Here is a 19,991-nt window from a genome sequence, read left to right as displayed (position 1 = left end):
TGACATAGAGACCAGAGGTCAGGAAACTTTTTCTTAAAGGGATGGATCAGTTAATAAATATTTTATACTTTGCAGGACTTAGACTCTCTTCTGCAGCTACTCAGTTCTCATTGTGTTCTGTAAAAGCAGCTATAGACAGTATATAAATGAATAGGTATGGCTGGGTTCCAATAAAACTTTGTTTATAAAAACAGATTGCTGTTTTTTTGTGTATGGGTGTTTTTTTTTTTTTTCCTTCCCTCCCAGACCTCTGCTTCAGATACTTAAGCCATACCTTCATAGAGACTTTGGATTCAATTTAGGTTTATTTATTTATTTATTTATTTATTTGAGAGAGAGTGAGCGAGTGTGCATGCACAAGCATCCCAGAACATGACTCGGGGTTTGGGGGAGCAGAGGAGAAGCAGACTCCCTGTTGAGCTGGGAGCTGGATATGAGGCTTGATTCCAGGACCCCAGGATCAAGACGTGAGCTGAAGGCAGATGCCTAACTGACTGAGCTCCTCAGGCGCTCCTGGATTCCATTTAAGGTATGAAACAGGTATTATAATAAAAAATAACTTCACCTCTAAAGGAGTATGTCTAACATGTTATTCTGACTTGTGATAGTCATGTTTTAGAAGATCGAAGTAATTTAGAAAATAAGCAGTAGTCATGTTTTTTCCCATCTCAAAGAGATATACTGAAGTCACTTAATGGTTTGGAGGATTATTCTTAGAATTTGAAATCTGATTTGGGCAAGATGCTAAGGGTTGTCTTATTAAATAAACACACATACAGGGGCGCCTGGGTGGCTCAGTGGGTTAAGCATCTGCCTTCTGTTCAGGTCATGATCTCAGGGTCCTGGGATTGAGCCCAGCATTGAGTTCCCTGCTCAGCGGGGAGTTTGCTTCTCCTGCTCCCTCTGTCTGCTCTTCCTGTCGTTTGTGCTCTTTGGCTCTCTATCTCCCTGTCAAATAATTAAAATCTTTAAAAAAATAATAAGTAAACATAAATACAGACTTTTTTGTTGTAGTTGTTCATTTTTGTGCAGGAAAAATGTATGAGTCTAGTAACAGGCTATTGTAATTATCCTTGCCATTACACAACAGGTTTTTCTGCTAGGAATGTTGTTTGCATGGGTTTGAATTTTTTGTGGCTTACTTCTCAGTTTAATAAAGTGTTCTTTTTAAATTAAACTTGTCAGCGAACCTTTTTGTGAGTGGCTGTGTTAGTTCATATTTATAGCTTATGTCTGTTTCTGAGGAAATGACTAAAGTCGCTTGCATTCGATCAAAACTGTGTGACAAAGGACATCTTTGACTTACTTTAACAAGGCTCATGATGGAAACTCAAAAAATCTCATGGTTCATGTTTATAAGTGTTTTTATGTATTCAGTCTTGGTTGGGCCAAATAATCAGAGCTCTGTGCTAAGGGAGGGACTGAAAATACTCAATGCTTCCCAATTGAATGGATTCCTCTGGAGCAAGTTCAGGCAACACTTTCTTAAAGTCTTTAACAGTTTTTTTATTGCACATGTTTAGAATTGGGTTTTATGGAATAAAATATATGGAATATATTTTTTCTTCTCTTTAAAACATTCCACTAATTTTCTGTATCCTCGTCTGTATCCTATAGGCCCTCATTTGTATTTAGATGTGTGACCTCTAAACCTTGCACATGTAGTTTCTAGGAAGGAGGCTGATGGGGTTGGGAAGGGGCCTGGGGATGTAACTGACTCACAGAAATGTGCTGTGTCTTGCTCCTGCAGAGGTCCCTGTTTCCCCACCTCTGGAATATCCTCAGGCTTTCCCCATCTCAGTGCTGTCCCCTCAGTGTTGGTCCCTTCCTTCTGGCAATGTCTGTGTCCTTCCTCCTGCTGTTCGCTCCAGGGCAGGAGAAGGGGGCACAGGCCAAGCTCAGGTCTACTCAGACCCAGGTTGACCTGTGTGCTGGGACCCCAGCTAGAACTCAGACCCCCCACAAAGGCCCTGCTAGAAATGGTGGTTGGATTTTGCTGTGATTATTGTTCCAGATCAGTTATGGTATAAACTCATGGAAATTTTCTGTTAATGTAATTGTTAATTTCAACCCTTTATGAGCACTCAAGGAAACCACTTCTCCAGCCAAATCTTGGATCTCAATGTAACACAGACAAGAGTGAAATTGCTGTGTCGGCTGTCCCATGTCACTCACTCCGGCCTCCGTTCTCAGAAGCATCTATGGAGTCGGGTTCCTGCACACTTACTTTGAAAACTGTTGATGAATATATTTTTGGAGCACACATTAGTCTTAAAATTGGGCTTGCCTATGTATACACGATTAATTGCTAAAAGTTCACCTGGATTGGTGTGTCTGTATGGGTTATATATGAAGCCAGCTTTAGGGGCGACCACATGGACAGACGCTTACCTGAGTTGAGAGATTTAAGACAGCCTTTATCCCCCATTCATGCCTGAAATTCCATTGTCAGTAATGCATTTTATTTCTGTGTTAAGCAGCTGCCTCTTTTGAAGCTCTTTTTCAAATGAAAATATCCCCAGGAAAGCTATCCATTAAGCCTTTTGAACCTTAGTGCTGATCCTGTTTCTTCCCTACTTAAACATCTGGGGTCACTGACTCCTCAGAAGGATAGATAGAAGAAGCAAGGAGCCACACTGCTCCTTCATAATTTGGTCTGGGACTGGCTCTGACTCTGTGTACATTTGATAACCGCATATGAGGTTATCTGTAGTACTTAACTGGGAGATACTTGCTTTCTTATTTAGATGGAGGTATTAGGAGGTATTTGAATAGTGAGCACCTCAAAAGGAACTTCTATTCCTAAATATTCCTTTACTTCAAAATATATTTTATTACTGTACTGGTGAGTATGTACATGCCATACATATAGTACCGGGATCTTTTTTTTTTTTTCCCCGAGTATATGTTAATTACAAGAAGTAAGGAAATTAAGTCTAGGTGCAAGTCTAGAACACGGGGTGTATATGTTTCTACCGTATTGTCTGCATATTGATTTTCTTTAATTGATTGACTTCCCCTTTTTTAATTGATTTCTTTTTTTTTTTTTTTTTTGACCTTAACAACTAAATATAGTAAAATTGTGGTTCGTTTATGTACTTGACAAACATTCATAGAGTGTCTAACATGGTGCAGGTACTTTGTGCTATAAAAAGGAATGCTGGTGGTTTTCTCCTGAAACTCCAGCTTCAAGGAATATTTGAGGTTGCCTAGCAACTGGGAACTAAGGAAGAAAGAGAAGGGAGTGCTGGGGTTGGGGCGGGTGGAGAAGAAAAGAGGAAGAAGGAAAGAAGGATAACTAGAAGGAAATTAGTTAAATCTATTGGTCCTTAACACATTTTCTTGTTTTTATTTATTTATTTTTAAATATTAAAGATTTTATTTATTCATTTGAGGAGAAAAGGAGAAAAAGAGAGCACAAGCAGGGGGAGCAACAGGCAGAGGGAGGGGGGAGAAGCAGACTCCCTGCTGAGCCCCAGGGCGGAATCAATCCCAGGACCCAGGGATCAAGACCTGAGCCCAAGGCAAGTGCTTAACTGACTGAGCCATGCAGACATCCCAGATTTTTTTGTTTTTGATTACACATGTTACCTTGTTAGATGTTCTTCATTGCTTGTAAAATAATTTATCATCTGTCCGCTTTATTTTTTTTCTGGTATGCTCTAATTTGAAATTAGTTTTAATTTTTTTTTACAGTTGTTTCTTTCCAGTATAAAAGAATTTTATGGACCGGTTGGCCAATAAGTACATGGGAGGTTTGAAGAGCTGAAGGAAAAAAATCTATCTTAGACTTGCTTTTTAAAATGTGAGTAAACTCTCTACTCTCCATGGTTTATTTCTGAGATCTTTAAAGCCTGAATATAGAAAGGTAATTTCTGTATGTTCAGTGTGTAAATTTTTCCCCAGTAGTAAAGTTACTTGACTATGTTGGTTGACTCATTAAGTCTATGAGAACTGATGACCCACCCCACTCTTGAAAAGTTTTTTAATTCTTGAAGTGCTATGACTCACATGGGTGATTATAGAATTTTGACATGGTGTGGCAGTCTGTGAGCAAATCTGTTTGGCACCAGGAATGGAAATACAGACCAGGTAGCCCATGAACAGTACCACCCTCTTCTCAAATCCTTTGTTGCCTTTGTCCTGCAGACCATTTCAGTGCCACATCGAAACTAGTGAGAATTGGGTCAACCTGTTAATGACCCTATAGGCTTAGAAAAATGAGATGTTTTCACATAAGCTTATTTACTCCCTTCCTCCCTGGTATTTTTGTTCAGTAATAATAATAACAACACCTAACTATTTCTTGAGCATCTGCTAAGTGACAAGTACTTGACTCATTCAAATCAATCAGTATTCAACACATACTTTTTCTGTTTGTGATGTGCCAGTCCCTACTCTGACACCTTGTGTTATTGTCATGACAACATTTCAGGGACGAGTTAATATTTTCAGGAATATACATGAGGATATTGAAGTTCAGAGAAAGGTAGGGAGAATGCTGATGGTCACACAACTGGTAAGTGGCAAAACCTGGAGTGTGAACATGGCACTGACTTTTTCTGACTGGCCATATCCTAAGTGGTGTTTAAAATGCTCTTCCTGACCCTGCTTTGGTAGGAGCCTAGAGTCTTAATAGAAATATGATCCTAATTCTTCTAAACCTTGGCCATAGTCACAACAAGGAAGGAAATTGGAGAAACATCCTCCCACATTTGAGAGAGAGCTTTGGTGCTTGGATGGGGAATTAAAAGATACAATGTCCAGTCCCAGCCCTTCCATGGAGTTCCTGTGTGTCCTTGCAATAATTTAACATACACGGGAAACAATTACTTCTATTTATGCCAACTGAGGAGAGCAGACCAGATATTCTCTGAGGTCTCTTTCAGTCAGCTTTTTATGGAAATATGGAGGAAAGCCCACAAATCATAAGTGGATAGCTTGAATAATTGTCACAAAGTGAGTACACCTTTGTAACAGCACGCAGATGAATGGAAAATTGCCAGCACCCCAAATGCCCTTGGAAATAACTGATTAATTCATTTTGCCTGTTTAAAAAATTCATGTGACTAGAACCATGTCCTATATATTCTTTTGTGCCTGGTGAATTTTTCTTATTATATTTGTGAAATTTATCTCCAATATTTATAGTTTTTCCGCCATTCTCCTCGCTTTCACAATATTCAGTTATATATCTGTTTTCTAGTTGCTGGACATTTCGGTGGTTATCCAGTTTGGATGAATACCAGATAAATGCTCCAGTGAATATTTTTGTGCCTGTCTTCTGGTGATGACTGTATTTTGTTTGTTCAGGGACTACTCAGTAATTTAGACTCTGCCGATCTGGGGAGGGTTGTTGGACTAAATGAGTATCTTTGAAAGTAGACACGCTGATTTTAGGTGATTTGTCTGCCTCAGCCTGACCGTCTGGGCGTGCTAGTCAGGAGCAGATGGAAGATGTTTTGGCAGATTGCTCTTGAGGGTGTGGCCAGGTGGGCCCTTGTCTGCTCTGTGTGTGGTGTGGGAAGGCTTGCTCCCTGACAGCAAGGGCTCTGCTTGGATTCAGGAAGGAGTTACAGAGAGGAAGAGAAACTAAATCCAGAAGTGATAGACATCTGGGCTACCCTAGAAATCCTTAGGATATCTTGTCAGCCATATCAAGAGCTTGGAAAGCTGACAATGCAGGGGAAGGATCTCTGCTGTGAGACCTAAAGAGTCTGAAGAGATGAATAAAGAAATAGATACTGATCCAGGCGGGGAGGCTGAATCTCAGAAGCAGCTCTCAAAGCATTTTCTGAACAAATTTATTCTGATTTTGTCAAATTTCTTTTTAAGTCTAATTTTCTTTTAAGGAAGTTTGTAAAAACCTGTCCCTAATGTATGAATCTTGAGCTAAGATGGACTTAATCGGTAGAATTACCAAACTGGGGGAGAAGAAAGTATTTTCAAACAGATTTGAGGAGTGGGCCTGGGGGCCTTGCTGTGTGACCATTCTTTGTGAAAGTCACAGCTCCCTCACCTTTTCCCACGATCTCTCTGGATTAGCTTCTCATCTCTAAAGAAGGGATATTAACATGCTGATCTGATAGGTTTGCTGCAGAGTATCAGCCCTGTGCTTTTGGGTGTGTTGCATGGGTGCTAAAAATAATAGTCCTTATTCTTACTGTTTTTCTGAATCTTATTATGGATGTTGCTGGTTTGACTCTGCATCTAATTCTTTATAGGACTTTTCAGGTAATTCTTTTTAAAATATAAGGCTAGTTTTTGTTTTTTTTTTTTTTTTTTAAGTATGGTGAAAACTAATAAATATTTTCCTACTTGCCTCGCCTTAAACTGAAATCTGAGGGAAGATGAAAGGAAGCATTTGTCCATGTGTTCTTGGCAGGTCCCTCCCCAGGGTGAGTCAGTGAAGACACTCTTGGTTGTTGAAACTGCTTTACATGGTTAGTTCAAGAAGAGGCCAGTGGAGCTAAGAGTCAGGGGGAAGTCGGGTCATTTTGCACAAAGGAAAAATCATAGTTTTGTTTGGGAAGAATTGACTCTCAATTCTCAATTCTCAAAGGAATGTTTTCAAAATATGACCTAAGTTCACAAAATAGTTAATGTCCAGAGCAGATAAAAAATTAAATGACTGGAGTCTTGTGACTGATATAAGGCTATATTGAGCGTATCTAGATATATTTTCACATTAATGGTCTCTAATACACATGCTCTGTTCATTAAAGGGTGTGTATATTTATATATAAGCTACATAAATAAATGTAGTTAAATAAGTGGCCTAGCTGGATTACGAAAGCTGTACTTGGCCTTCTCTTCTATCCCTTTTTAAATTCTCAGTTCCCACATGACACAGTTGGGAGTGTCCCACCCCCCAAAACTGGATTTGTTTTGTTGTTCCAGACATCAAAGCAAACATTGATTTAAAAACATTTACTAATTGTCATAGAAATGACATTGGATTAATAAAATGAGAATAAATACCAAATCATGTTATTACTTATTACTTTTAAGTTCTGTCCTTTGTCCTCTTATACCCAAGTATAAGAGGATGCAGGAGGACATCTAGGGAAAACTTAAACTAAAAACTTCAGTACTTCCAGTCATTTAGATGTTCTGATAACTGGCAAACAGAAGAAATATCATTTGCCCCAGAGCAGAGGCAACCCCCTGGTCTCTCCATTGTTTTCATGGTTCTTGAGATCACTGGTGGCGATGGTGAAAGCTGTTTTTTCTACCCCTTTGGAGGTTGAGTGGCCCCAGACATAAGAATGAGGTGGAGCCTCTGCTCTGGTTTTGGTGGGGTCTTCTCTTCTTCAGGGTGAGGAAGGCTGTGGGACTGTCTGTGTCATCAAGCAGGCATGCTTATGTAATCTCTCCACCTTGTCATATAGTGGGATTTTTTTGTTTGTTTGTTTGTCTTAGATTTTATTTACTTATTTGAGAGAGAGCACAAGCAGGGGCAGGGATAGAGGCAGAGGGAGAAGCGGACTCCCCACTGAGCAGGGAGCTGATGTGGAACTCGATCTCAGGATCCTGGGATCATGACCTGAGCTGAAGGCAGACACTTAACTGACTGAGCCACTTGGGTACCCTCATGTAGTGGTTTTTGAGCAGGCGGCTGAGATAGTGGTGTCCCAAAGAAAAGCAACCCCCCATAACTATGTTCCTTTGGGCCCTCTTTGTCCATACCCTGGTAGTATTTTTCACTTTAATTATCATAGGGAGGTTGAAGTTTTCTATGTCCCCACTGCCTTTTGTGGACCAAACATTTGCTATTCTAGGTAAATTCCTACTGTGGATTCTCAAGGTGCTGCTGGGGGTTGTTGACCTAACTGGAATCGTGTCACATATGTGTTATGTCTTGAGCTTTATTAGTTCATTATAACTTGAGGCAATATGTAACTTTCTTTCCATTATGAAAGCCACAGAAGATTTTTATTTCCATTTGTCCTCATCTAGTCCTCTCTCCCTCTTCTACAGAGCTTCTCGGATCTCCTTTACAATCAAAGGGAGGTGTGGTTGGGTTTTTAGAACTCTGCCTTTAAGCAGCTGCTTCCTTTGTGTGCAAGGGTGTGGATGGAGTTTGAAGGCTGCAGGAGCTCTTTGCCCGCCACTGGGCCAAAGCCACAGCTTCTTTTTATTCTCAGTTGCTTTGTTTTCTCCCCACCCCTTAGGAAACTGGCTTCAGTGACTTTGATTTTTTTTTTCTCCTTGATACAGATATGCAAGGGCGCAACTGTAGACTGAAAGGAAATGTTTACGCATTTAGCAAATAAATAATCAAAATATGTGGAGGGTGTGTGCACACACAGGCCTTGGCTCTATAACGGGACAGGTGATGTGTTTTTTTTTTTCAAGTGCTCTGCATTTATGTATTTAATTAGAAGCACTTAGCACTTCTGATGATACTGACTCATATAGTCTCAGCAGGTTTTTTTTTTTTTTTTTAAGATTTTATTTATTTATTTGACAAAGAGAGATCACAAGTAGGCAGGCAGAGAGAGAGGGAGAAGCAGATTCCCTGCCGAGCAGGGAGCCCGATGAGCGGCTCGATCCCAGGACTCTGAGATCATGACCTGAGCGGAAGGCAGAGTTTCAACCCACTGAGCCCCCCCAGGCGCCCCAAGTCTTAGCAGTTTTTTAAGAAGGAAGAGGGTCCAAGGGAACTTTGGCTCTCATGTAGTGGATCTGTGGGTTAATATGACATTTTTTGAAAAGCATGGTTCTGGCTCCAGAATTTCAATCAGCCAAGGCTCTCTATAGCTTAGGGAGCAAGGATGTGGGAGAAGGGATTTCAGTAATTCTTAAATCTATTATTTAGCAGTAGCTCAAGGCTTTGTACATTATAATCAAAGAAATGAGGTTGTGTCCCCAGGTGTGTTTTGTGTTCCTTGAATACCAAGATGCTGCCCTCTGCTTGGGAAGGCACAGCCCAGAGCTTGTTCAATTTAAGAGGAAACTTAAATTAGGAGTGTGGTTAATTACAGCCATTGTAGCAGGACCCATTAGTCTTTCGGCAAAAAGAAAAAATGCTATCTCTTGAGAAATGATGGTAGCTTTTAGAGCTTGAAATAGCCTCAACAGCTTCCTGTGACCATTGCCTTGAACTGAGGTCAATCCTTCGCCAGTGAGGGACTCATCAGTACAGTGCATTAATTGTATTTGTCTTCTGTGTTTTAGTTTGTATTTTAAAATGCAAATTGTCACTGAACCACCAGCTTTTCCTGTTTTTCTGTTTTTTTTTTGTTTTGTTTTGTTTTTTACTTTGTTCCTTACCTTTGTGATAGTAGTTCTGTGCTTGATTTTAGATACATAGGCTATTTGATACTGTGATATTAAGAGATTTTAGAAGAAAAGGTCATCAGCTGTCTTTCTGGGCTATTCTGGGCATTTTGTACTGTATTTATTTTGGGTCCAGCTTTTCCTGCCCTTGATTTCTGATTAGCTGTTCCTCCCCCTTGTCTTGGCCTCTCATCTTGCTTGGAAGCTTTTCAATAGGTCTGAACTTGGATGACTGTTTTGTTTGACAAATAAACACAATGTCAACCTTGGGAGGGAGGGAGACCCAGGATGGAACTCTTCGTGAATGCTTCTGGTTCTAATGCATGGGATTTCTGGAGCCAGGACACCAGCTTCTAATATATCAGTGTCCAGAAGTTGTTTCCTGCTTGAGGGGATTAGCTTTTACAGAGGGAAACATGAATCCTGGGGCATTTGCATAAGTTTTGGATGGTGTGTGGGATTTATATTCTTGCAGTGTGTAAACTTTTAGAAATTAAAGAATGGATTATTTGGTTCTTCATAGTCGAAATGGGTCCTGAGTGAGGTCTGGCACATAACAGCCCTTTCTGAAGCCTCGTATCCCAGAGAGAATCTCCTGTGTTGTTGGGATAGTGAGAAAAACAAGCATCAAGTGGGAAGCAAATGGCCTTCAAGGACTATCAGACCTTCCAACTAAGACTAGTTGCAGCAGAAAACAGTGACACCCAAAACACCTGTTTATGTTGACCCACGGCACCCCCTGGCCTGTTGGCCCTTTCTCTGGCCTCCCCTTTTTAGCTAGCCAATACAGCAGCAAGCACTTCCCTGGGAGTCTGAGTGACTCTAGAGGGGTGGAAAAATGCTCAGTCATTCTACTGGAGGGTTGTAGGATTCAGAAAGCGTTTTCTGGTTCTTCCCTTTGTGGCCCTCCGGAATCCTCAGAATGGGCAGCTGAGGAAAATCACGTGCTACAGATGGCTCTTTGTGATCTTTACCTGATCGATACAGTCCGTTCTCATTTGCAGCAGTCACCACAGGTGCTGAATTAGTGAATGCTGAGCCACTGGCCCCAGGGCATGTGTAAGTTTTAGGTTCCTGTCAGTCTCTGTCACAACATTTTCTCGGTTGATGAGTACATAACTTTGTTTCTTTTTTGCTGTTGTTTTAAAGATTTTGTTAATTTGAGAGAGAGAGTCAGATCATGAACAGGCGGTTGGAGTAGTGGGAGAAGCAGACTCGCCTCTGAGCAGGGAGCCCAATACGGGACTCAATCCCAGGACCCTGGGATCATGACTAGAGCTGAAGGCAGACCCTTAACTGACTGAGCCACCCTGGTGTCCTCCATGGCCTTGTTTCTGTTTTTTGTTTTAAGGCACCTCATTTAATATTTAATATTTAATTTTGTTGATTTAATATTGTTGAATATTGTTGATTCATTAGCATTGAATTTAATATTGTTAATTCATTAGCATTGAATTCACAATCAATTGCACTCTAACCCATCCCTGAACAGAGCTTTTTTTTTTTTTTAAAGATTTTTATTTATTTACTTATTTGATATAGGGGGAGAGAGAGAGAGAGAGAGATCACAAGTAGGCAGAGACACAAGCAGAGAGGTCGGGGGGTTGGTGGGGAAGCAGGCTCCCCGCAGAGAAGAGAGCCAGATGCAGGGCTCGATTCCAGGACCCTGAGATCATGACCTGAGCTGAAAGCAGAGGCTTTAACCCACTGAGCCACCCAAGTGCCCCCTATCCCTGAACAGAGCTTATCTAACATACCCGTTTTTCTCTGCAAGGCACGTCACAGCCCTCTTGTGCTTAGCCCTGTGCCCTAGAAACACATGTTTATAGTACGAGTGCTGATCTGAAACTAGAAAGCAGAGCATTGCCTTGTTCCCCCTCAGCTGGGACCGTGCTCAGAGGCAACTCACATTTTTTGCTGCGCTGTGCATGCCCATAAGTGTCCATGAGAACACTGCTTGTATTGATTTTGGGGTTACAAATGAATTTTAGCAAGATGGCACATCCACAGGTACCTGTTGTGGAACATAAGCAAAGTGATCTCAATTATTGTGGCAGCAACCCTTTTCAGTTCAGTGCTGTAGTTCACGTACCAAACCAGTCATTTAAGGTAAAAATGAATTCTGAGTTTGTATTGTGACCATTACCCAGAAGATGTCTTTAAACAGCCTCGTGTGAGATGAAGACCATTATAGACAGCTTGCCCTGTTAGTGACTCCTGTTGTTGAACGGATGACAACGCTTCTGCCAGGCTTTGAACACTTGGAGGAAAGGAGCAAGGTCTTGTGTATCCCCATGTCCTTGACATGAAATGATCACAGCCAGACATAGTGGAACGGCGACTAGAGGGAGCGGCAACTAGAATGAATGAATGAACGAATGGAAGAGCAAGAAGACGTTATCTTGGTAATGCATGAACCTACTTCAGATCACCTGAGGAGTCTGATGCATCTTTTCAGCTTAGATGATTGCCTGTCTCCTATATTTATTAAATTAACTCATGTAAATACTTACTAATTGTCAGAGAAAGTAGTGTAGCATGGACGGTATTGCAGCTGGCCTGAGAGAGGAACAGCAGGACCACCAACCATACTGAGAAAACTACATAAGGGCTAAAACTGCATTTTAGTCCTTCTCCATCTCACCACATAGCCTGGCTAGCTGTTTCTTTTTTTTTTTTTCCTCTTATTCCTGCTGCCAGCTTCCCTTTTCGGTCCCACTGCCATGCTTCTGTGATCAGAAACCTTTCTGGATTTAATCATCTCAATAGCTTGCTTCAAAATTCCATTCTCCCTGGAAGATACAGTTCAAAACCCCTTCGTGATCTGGCTTCCATCCCGGCACTTCAGACTTCTCTGTCTCTTACCTCCCTGTGCTCAAGCAAAACTACACTTTACACTGTTTGCTATGCATGCCTTTTAGGACTTCTGGCTTTTGCTTAGGCTCTTCCCTTTGCCAGTCTTGTCTGTTTCTTCTTCCAGATCGTCCCCTGTGTCTGGCAAGATGCCTGTCCCCCCCCCCCCCCCAATTATGAGCCCTTCAAGGGAAGTGTCTTTCTAACTATCTTGGTGCACAGCCTCTAGGATGTTATGTTCAGTAAATGTATTTGAATGGGTGAAGGAATCTGAACATTATCTGGAGGATTTGGAAATAGGAAGACTTTAGAAAAGATACTTTCAAGTTTAAAAAAAAAAGAGGGTAGAATATCAATTTCTACTCAAATAGAAAAATGTGACTGTTCTTTTGTTGACTAGCTTTGTCTGTTGTACAAAACTGAGCTTTTCCACTCAGGAAACATCTACACTACGCCACGCTTGGTGGCCCCCAATAAAAATATCCAGGGACTAGACTTAATTAAAGTAGAAAATAGTTAAATTTTATATGAGAGGAAATGACATGCAATTTCAGATATTATCTGTTTCAATTCTTTCCTGTAGATTAACCATTCATTTCACCGAATATTTATCATGGAGCTACCATGTCCAAGAAACTGGGCCAGGGACTTTGGAGCATGAAAAGAAAAGATAAGCAGAACACAGGGGCTTTTGTCTAGTGGGAGACATGGCAGCACATTTCTGTAAAACACGGTAAAATATGCACTTATTACAGGGAGTGCTATGGTAGCACAAAGGAAGGTGAGATTATTTCTAATCTGCTCGCTCCTGCAGAAGAGCTCGAGTTTAACATGAACCTTGAAAGGGTGCATTTAGGAGTAAGTAGGTAGCAGGGTAGGCTAACATGGTTGGGGCAGTTGCGAAGAGAGGGGACAGTATAAGCAAAGGTACAGAGGCATTCCTCAAGGAACATGAGGGGCGAGTGCAGAGCATTATAAAATAAGACTGGAAAAGTACACTGGGATCTGATTTTAGAGTGATTTAATGACAGTTTGCTTGGACATAATTCTATAGGCATAAGGAGCTGTGGCAGATTTTTAAGAGGAAGATTTTAAAAAGGAAATATGTGACAGCAACTACCAGCAGCTAAAATTTGTAAGCACATATTGTGTGCCAGGCACTCTTTCTAAATCCTCACCACAACACTTTGAGGTTAGTACTACTAGGATCTTATTTTGTAGATAAAATGGAAGGCCCAGAGTGGTTAAGTAACTTCGCTGCATCCACAGCAAATAAGAGGTAGGCCTGGGATTTGAAGCCAGAAAGTTTTGTTGAGAACTTTGGGTTTTGAACCTGGGTTTGAACAGTAGTCTTCAAGGAGTCTCTGAACTTTCTGAATTATTTACAAAGTGTTAATATATGTGAATGTGTAAATTTGTTTAAGAAAAAAAAAATGTATAACTTTAATCCTGTAAGAGGAATTTACCAAAAACAGTTAGTAAGGACTCTAGAAGCACTGTTTTGCACTCACAAGTTCCCCAGTATATTTAGCGCCTTATAGGTGACCGTAAGCATATGCTGCTGCTTAGGGTTAAAAAGCAAAACACTCTTGCACTGCTGGAAATAAAAGGAAATGTTGAAAACAGTCTGCAAGAATTAGTACTATAAAGTGGCAGGTTGTTTCTTGATTTGGGAAAAAACAGAAAATGTCCAAGAAGGTCTTTTTTGAAGGTAAACTTGAGGTCTCCAGGCTACTTGGAACTTGTGATAACTCAAATGGCAAAAATTAGTCTTTTAAATTTCAACAAAAGCTAAATAAACTCCTAAAATCTGAAAGTTTCTAAAAAAATTCCTGTATGCTGGTCTACTTTCAACTGGATCAACTTTTTACAGTTAGAGGGACTTGTGGGATAGATGTTTATTAACCCAGGAGACTGAAAATTCCTTGCAGCTTGTGGTGAATCCAAAGGCGCATGCTAATATGAATGGATGAATCCAGATTAGAGAATTGCCTGACCTATATCATTTGAGAAATCAATGCCTAAGTTCTGTTTAAAGATTGTAATGCTTTAAATATGTACATCTTTAACATACTATTTTCACACAAGTATAGCAAATGTAATGTTTTATTTTCATAACAATCTTCTAGATTCCTATCTATTGGGGTTTTTCTTAACATTTTTCCCATCTTTGTTGCTCATTTTCTATTTTATATTTTTTTTCTGGTTTGTTTGAAAGTAAGTTACTAATACCGTGATGCTTCACTCTTAATTTCCTAAGAACAAAGGACATTCTTTTACGTAGCCATAATGTTCTTATTATAATAACATCTAAGATAATAGTGATATTATTATAATAACCTAAGATACAGATATAAAATAAGATATAGATATAATGACCTAAGATATAGTCCATATTCATATTTGTCTATCTATTAAGAAATTTTTTTTATCATTGTTTTGAGAATTTGGTGAATGACTCAGTGAAGGATTATGAACAGCAATTGGTCATCATGTCTCTTTGGTCTCCTTTGTGAATTGTCTGGTCTCCCTGACTTTTTTGTTCTCTTCTATTTGGTATTTCATAGTGTAAACATGTTTGAAAAGTCTAAGATGGTTGTCTAGAATTGTCTAGAATAATTTCTTATATTCTGGATTCATTTGACTGTTGGATTCCTCATGATCCAATTCAGGGTAAACACAACAGTGGTAGCAATAGAAGATACTTAATGTTGGTTAGGCTGAATCAAATCGTTTGGTTAAGCTGGCGTTCACCAGTTCTCTCTATTGTGAAGGTACCTAATCTCCCTGATAACTAATGTGTAGTCTGCTGGATAGTTCCCTGAGACCATGTGCATGTCTTGTTCCCTAACAGCCATTTACCCAATGGTTTTGGCATTCAATTTTTTTAAGTTGTTATTTAGATTCTAGTTAACATACAATGGAATATGACTTTCAGGTGTACAGTGTAGTGATTTAGCGCTTCCGTATAACCCTTGAGCTCTTCACAGCAAGTGGGTTAGCATTCTTTTTGGATTCTTATATGCGTCTGTGGTTATGGTGGTGGTTGTGATAGGGTGCTAACTGAATTTGTGGTCACTTTACTGGCGAAGAATTCTCCTTGTCATTGTCATGCCTGTTTGGGGAGAAATCTAGGCCCCAAAGACAGAGGGCTGTTGAGGTGATGAAAGGGAAACATGGAAGCAACTCTCCAAGCCTGCATTGATAATGAACTTGTCTGGTGTTTGCCTTTGTGAGTGGGTGCATGGGAAAGTTCTGTGAGGAGAGGGAGATTTGTTTAGTTTTGGGGATTTGCACTTAAAATAATAAATCTTCATCAACACAGATGAGGACAAATGAAGTTAAATCGCCATTTTGATTTTCTTCTAGACCAAGAGAATTCAGTAATAATGAGAGGAATTTTCATTAAACAGCCACAGTCTGAATGTGTACCCTCCCATTTGAAAAGGCCTCAGAAATATTTCTTTGGGAAGCATATTCGAAATCCAAAGGGCATCAAGGCTGTGGAATTCCTTTGAAAGGTGGAATAGTAAACAAATTGTTTGGTAGGGGGATTTCTTGGTCTAGGTTTATAATCCTTTTGGGAATTTATCTTAAGGCTTTTGTACCCACCCGACCCATGACTGGCTCACTCAATGATTCTGTGTTATCTGATGAGGATCTCATTTCACTTTTGAAAGCAGGTGTTGTTCTCTTTGTTGGGGGGTGAGGGGGTGAGGGGGTAGGGGGTAAAGCTTGACTCCTGGCGATGCACTATAAAGCCTACTCATGCATCTTGCAATTAGAGAGTACATTGCTTGCCGTAGACCTCCTTCCACTTGCAACTCATGATGCAAAGACTTATTTTTGAGGCACTTCGCTATCCTTCCTGCCGAAACAAAACCATTCTTAACTCGGGGTAAAAACCCTACCAGGCGTTCTAAGGAATTCATTTATAATTTGTTTCATTTTTCCTTTCGTTGTTTGATAAGAGGATTTTGGAGGTTGTTTTTGTAACTAGGGAGACCTAGACCTGTGTATCCTCTGGAGCCATGAAATTTCAACATTATGTTAAGTCTGAAGAAAATGATTTTGTTTTGCTGGTACGGCGCACATACTTTTTTCTCTCATTGGGATCCTACTGAGTAAAAAATGGACATGGGGTGGGCAATAAAATTTACGTTAGTCTCCAATTCTGTGTGTGGAGAAAGCTGAATGCTCTCTATGTATGCTTGGTAAGTTTCACCACAGTCTGGCCCATTATGACATTGATTGTAGATTATGAGTATCTAAGGTAACACTTGTCTAGTGCAACTAGCTGAACTTTGTGGGTTTCAAGGTTGAGCGGTTCACTTGAAGGAGTTGTTTTAGTTTTGGATATTATGATAATGGGAATCCCAAAATGTTTTGGTTATTTCGGTTAGCGTGTGTCTGGCAAGTGCGGTCATTCGAAGCTTAAGATCACAGCAAAGGTAGGACCTTCCAGGGACCACTTCCATTTTGCTCTCAGTCCTTTTGATGTATAATGGGCCTCCTCTAACCCCAGCCCCATGTGTGTGACAAAAAGTGGAGAACCTGGTTGTAGCTTAACATGGAGCTAATAGCGTCATGGCATATTTGACACCATAATGAAGAGGAGATAATGAAATATTTCCTGTTTTTAAGCACTTTGACTTGCTTTCTGAGATGTAGCATGATAACCCCAACGAATATTTCAAATTCTAATTCTTGCAAAGAACATTTGTTGTAAAGGCCTGTAAAATACATTGTTTGAATTTTAGAGATAAACCTCATGCCTGTCAAGCAGGTTTATATAACTTGAAAAGTAAGCACAAATATTTAAGCAAGTCTGAAGAAAATGATTTTGTTTTGCTGGTACGGCGCACATACTTTTTTCTCTCATTGGGATCCTACTGAGTAAAAAATGGGCATGCGGTGGGCAATAAAATTTACGTTAGTCTCCAATTCTGTTTGTGGAGAAAGCTGAATGCTCTCTATGTATGCTTGGTAAGTTTTCACCACAGTCTGGCCCATTATGACATTATTGATTGTAGAATATGAGTATCTAAGGTAACACTTGTCTAGTGCAACTAGCTGAACTTTGTGGGTTTCAAGGTTGAGTGGTTCACTTGAAGGAATTGTTTTAGTTTTGGATATTATGATAATGGGAATTCCAAAATGTTTTGGTTATTTCGGTTAGCGTGTGTCTGGCAAGTGCGGTCATTCGAAGCTTAAGATCACAGCAAAGGTAGGACCTTCCAGGGACCACTTCCATTTTGCTCTCAGTCCTTTTGATGTATAATGGGCCTCCTCTAACCCCAGCCCCATGTGTGTGACAAAAAGTGGAGAACCTGGTTGTAGCTTAACATGGAGCTAATAGCGTCATGGCATATTTGACACCATAATGAAGAGGAGATATTGAAATATTTCCTGTTTTTAAGCACTTTGACTTGCTTTCTGAGATGTAGCATGATAACCCCAATGAATATTTCAAATTCTATTTCTTACAAAGAACATTTGTTGTAAAGGCCTGTAAAATACATTGTTTGAATTTTAGAGATAAACCTCATACCTGTCAAGCAGGTTTATATAACACTGAAAAGTAAGCACAAATATGTAAGCCATCTTGCTAATGAACAGGGCCTCTAATTCACCGGGAGCTGTCTTTCCAAGTAGCTCATTTCAGTTGAGTTTTTCTTAGAGCTTGACTTAATTACTAGAGAAAGAGTTAAAATAACAGTTCTGGTTACTAGTGCCGTGAAAGTAGGAGATGTCATCTTTTAGACAGATCATCCTTTTAGCCTAAAGCAACACTAAGGCTTCTTGTATATTTGTTGAATGGACATTCCAGATTAGTCCCTAACCTCCCCTGGGGTTAGGTTTCTCAGTCTGTGGGTCACCACCTCTCTTGACCTTCCATGGATTTCTTTTCACTTCCTGTCTGTCCCTTTTCCATCCCCATACCTGCTCTTAACTCTGTTCGCCCTGACTTTTAACATAAAGAATAGCAACTCTAAGCTGTTGTATTTCACTTAAAAAAAAAAACTATATAGGAAAAGTTGAAAGAAATAAGATATATTCAAATCATTTAAAAAGTTTTATAGAGACAGACGGCTCTGTACCAGACACTGTGTTAGGATCCTCCAATAAAAAGGAACTAAAAGTCAGTAGGTCAAGTAGTTAGGTAAGGAGAGCTGAAAAGTACAAGTTACCGGGGGGCGGGCGTGGCAGGATGGGGGCCTGGGGGACGGCTTGGAAGGATGTGGTCAGCTTAAGCCAGACGGATCATTCTGGGCCTCATAGTAACTCGAGAGTTTGGAGTCTTTAAGGACGAATTCCCCAGGCAGCGGGCGGACTCGAAAAGGCAGTGGGGGGAATTCTTCAGGAATGGAGAAAGTAATTCCTGTGTTTTGTGTGTTGGCCCTTAGGAAAAACACGAGTCTCCTTTGCGGAATGTGGTGAGTATGAATTGAAAGAAGATCTGGAAAGGGCAAGGCTTTGTGATTGCTGCTAGATGCAATGGCTATGGTACAGTTGGGGAAGGAGGGGCCTGGGCTGGATCTGGAAAGAAGGGACCAAAACTCCTGAACAGGTGCGGTAATGGGACTCAAAGTCCTTGCCAAGTCAGAGAGAGGTGAAGGTGGGGGAGGGTGTTGGAGGGAGCCAGTCAAAGGGAAATGCTCTCAGAGAGTTGGATAAAGTGAGGAGTCTGCCTGTGAAGAAGCTCAGGACGTGACCATGAGTGTATTGCTAAGAAAGCCCTGTTGTTTGAGGTCTTCCCTCCCATCGTACTGTCTGTTATTCTTCGGGCAATATCATCCCCACTGTGTCTCACATGTAACCAGTCATGTAACCAGGACTGCACACTTAATGCCACACCAGTTTATCCAGCAGCTTCAAGTCCTCCACCTTAAACTAACTCAAGCAACCTCAGACACGAAACTTTTAACAATTCACTTCCTCATGTTGAATTATTTTTTAGTAATCAGTATGTACCTCATACAAACTTATCACCTGTAACCTGTTCTGGTTGAATGTTTACATGGCTTTCTTTCTTGATCAATGAGCCACCTGAGCCCCAAGGATTGAGTGTCTGTTTTTGTAATTTAGAAGAGTATCTGGCACTTCTTTGTGCTAAATATTTGTGGAAGGAAGGAAGAGAAGAAAGGAGAAAAGGGAATTGAAGTTGAGGAAAGGGAGGAATTTGAGACCAAAGACTCCGATGCTTTAGGCACCTGAACTCTGCAGGTCAAAAGCTGAAGGAAGGCTCTTGGGTAAGCCTGTGGGTGGTTATAGAGGATGGTAAGTGGTTGTGGGGAGGGGAGTTGATATCACTAAGAGGAAGAGGTCAGGGCAAAAGGGTGAGAGGGGAGTACATTCTTCCTTAAAGAAGCTGAAATTTAGAGGGAAGTTTGCCATTTGTAAAGGAATTTCAGAAGACATGGGGAACGGACTGGGAGAGGACTTGCTTGAGTCAAGATCTGCAGAAACCTGTAACTTTGGGTAAATATTGCTTCTGTGGGGGAAATATTTCAATGTGAATTACTCTTAAACTCTCCCTCTGGGATGTCCCTTGGATCTGGTTTTCTGGGGAGATCCTCCCTAGAAGCCATAGCAGCAGCAGCAACGAAATTATCATTATCTCGTTCATTCTCCAACAATCCTGTGAGGTTCGTATTATTATCTTCCCCATCTCTGAACGAGGAGGGTTAAACTTGGAGTGGTTAAGTTGCATTCCTAATCCTCACATTCCTCCCAAGTGAGCCACTCATTCTAGCCACTGCAGCACTCACTAGAACCAGTCAGGTCTCCTGGGAACATCGGATCTACCGTCTGAACTCCTGAAACGCTGCCAACTGAAATCTGCTTCCTGAGTG

At 40.6% G+C, this 19,991-nt stretch overlaps 1 long non-coding RNA gene across 3 annotated transcripts in view; it reads left to right on the top strand.

The window, feature by feature from the left end:
• Positions 1-18,767, top strand: part of LOC132020641 (uncharacterized) — a 79,459-nt gene extending 60,692 nt beyond the window's left edge. Inside the window, exons 3-4 of one of the 3 annotated variants that reach the window (XR_009405047.1) lie at positions 3,697-3,805; positions 18,543-18,767. This is a non-coding gene — a long non-coding RNA (uncharacterized LOC132020641). Of the gene's footprint in view, positions 1-3,696; positions 3,807-11,449; positions 11,644-18,542 lie in introns of those variants that run through there. The other 2 variants (XR_009405046.1, XR_009405048.1) reach the window with 2 other exon arrangements.
• The last annotated feature ends 1,224 nt before the right edge of the window (positions 18,768-19,991 follow it).

This window comes from Mustela nigripes, chromosome 6 (assembly GCF_022355385.1).
Source record: "Mustela nigripes isolate SB6536 chromosome 6, MUSNIG.SB6536, whole genome shotgun sequence".
NCBI lineage: Eukaryota > Metazoa > Chordata > Mammalia > Carnivora > Mustelidae > Mustela > Mustela nigripes.
This window is presented reverse-complemented; position numbering and strand designations above follow the sequence as displayed.